Raw genomic sequence first — 2,462 nt, 5'->3', positions numbered from 1 at the left:
CTGACCTACAGCCTTCTACTGCTAATACACTGACCTACAGCCTTCTACTGCTAATACACTGACCTACAGCCTTCTACTACTAATACACTGACCTACAGCCTTCTACTGCTAATACACTGACCTACAGCCTTCTACTACTAATACACTGACCTACAGCCTTCTACTACTAATACACTGACCTACAGCCTTCTACTGCTAATACACTGACCTCACAGCCTTCTACTGCTAATACACTGACCTCACAGCCTTCTACTACTAATACACTGACTCACAGCCTTCTACTACTAATACACTGACCCACAGCCTTCTACTACTAATACACTGACCTACAGCCTTCTACTGCTAATACACTGACCTACAGCCTTCTACTACTAATACACTGACCTGACCTACAGCCTTCTACTACTAATACACTGACCTACAGCCTTCTACTACTAATACACTGACCTACAGCCTTCTACTACTAATACACTGACCTACAGCCTTCTACTGCTAATACACTGACCTGACCTACAGCCTTCTACTGCTAATACACTGACCTGACCTACAGCCTTCTACTGCTAATACACTGACCTACAGCCTTCTACTACTAATACACTGACCTACAGCCTTCTACTACTAATACACTGACCTACAGCCTTCTACTACTAATACACTGACCTACAGCCTTCTACTACTAATACACTGACCTACAGCCTTCTACTGCTAATACACTGACCCTACAGCCTTCTACTGCTAATACACTGACCCACAGCCTTCTACTACTAATACACTGACCTACAGCCTTCTACTGCTAATACACTGACCTACAGCCTTCTACTACTAATACACTGACCCACAGCCTTCTACTGCTAATACACTGACCTACAGCCTTCTACTACTAATACACTGACCTGACCTACAGCCTTCTACTACTAATACACTGACCTGACCTACAGCCTTCTACTGCTAATACACTGACCTACAGCCTTCTACTGCTAATACACTGACCTACAGCCTTCTACTACTAATACACTGACCTACAGCCTTCTACTACTAATACACTGACCTGACCTACAGCCTTCTACTACTAATACACTGACCTCACAGCCTTCTACTGCTAATACACTGACCTACAGCCTTCTACTGCTAATACACTGACCTACAGCCTTCTACTACTAATACACTGACCTACAGCCTTCTACTACTAATACACTGACCCACAGCCTTCTACTGCTAATACACTGACCTACAGCCTTCTACTGCTAATACACTGACCTACAGCCTTCTACTGCTAATACACTGACCTACAGCCTTCTACTACTAATACACTGACCCACAGCCTTCTACTGCTAATACACTGACCTACAGCCTTCTACTGCTAATACACTGACTCTACAGCCTTCTACTACTAATACACTGACCTACAGCCTTCTACTGCTAATACACTGACCTACAGCCTTCTACTACTAATACACTGACCTGACCTACAGCCTTCTACTACTAATACACTGACCTACAGCCTTCTACTGCTAATACACTGACCTACAGCCTTCTACTGCTAATACACTGACCTGACCTACAGCCTTCTACTACTAATACACGGACCCACAGCCTTCTACTGCTAATACACTGACCTGACCTACAGCCTTCTACTACTAATACACTGACCTACAGCCTTCTACTGCTAATACACGGACCCACAGCCTTCTACTGCTAATACACTGACCTGACCTACAGCCTTCTACTACTAATACACTGACCTACAGCCTTCTACTGCTAATACACTGACCTACAGCCTTCTACTGCTAATACACTGACCTACAGCCTTTCTACTGCTAATACACTGACCTACAGCCTTCTACTACTAATACACTGACCACAGCCTTCTACTACTAATACACTGACCTACAGCCTTCTACTACTAATACACTGACCTACAGCCTTCTACTACTAATACACTGACCTACAGCCTTCTACTGCTAATACACTGACCCACAGCCTTCTACTACTAATACACTGACCCACAGCCTTCTACTACTGACACTGACCCACAGCCTTCTACTACTAATACACTGACCTACAGCCTTCTACTACTAATACACTGACCTACAGCCTTCTACTACTAATACACTGACCTGACCTACAGCCTTCTACTACTAATACACTGACCTACAGCCTTCTACTGCTAATACACTGACCTGACCTACAGCCTTCTACTACTAATACACTGACCCACAGCCTTCTACTACTAATACACTGACTGACCTACAGCCTTCTACTACTAATACACTGACCTCACAGCCTTCTACTACTAATACACTGACCTACAGCCTTCTACTGCTAATACACTGACCTACAGCCTTCTACTACTAATACACTGACCTACAGCCTTCTACTACTAATACACTGACCTACAGCCTTCTACTACTAATACACTGACCTACAGCCTTCTACTGCTAATACACTGACCTGACTACAGC

General features: G+C 44.1%; 1 long non-coding RNA gene across 2 annotated transcripts; it reads right to left on the bottom strand.

The window, feature by feature from the left end:
• Positions 1 to 297: 297 nt before the first annotated feature.
• LOC127917197 (uncharacterized) lies at positions 298 to 2,065 on the bottom strand. 2 transcript variants are annotated; one of them, XR_008096986.1, is made up of 3 exons: positions 2,031 to 2,065; positions 1,622 to 1,708; positions 298 to 326 (listed from the first exon to the last, which is right to left on the bottom strand). It is a non-coding gene; the product is annotated as an uncharacterized LOC127917197 (long non-coding RNA). The 2 variants fall into 2 exon arrangements; XR_008096985.1 differs by lacking the exon at positions 298 to 326 and adding an exon at positions 749 to 777.
• Between the last annotated feature and the right edge of the window lie 397 nt (positions 2,066 to 2,462).

Source organism: Oncorhynchus keta, unplaced genomic scaffold, assembly GCF_023373465.1.
Source record: "Oncorhynchus keta strain PuntledgeMale-10-30-2019 unplaced genomic scaffold, Oket_V2 Un_contig_1087_pilon_pilon, whole genome shotgun sequence".
Classification (NCBI taxonomy): Eukaryota; Metazoa; Chordata; class Actinopteri; order Salmoniformes; family Salmonidae; genus Oncorhynchus; species Oncorhynchus keta.
This window is presented reverse-complemented; position numbering and strand designations above follow the sequence as displayed.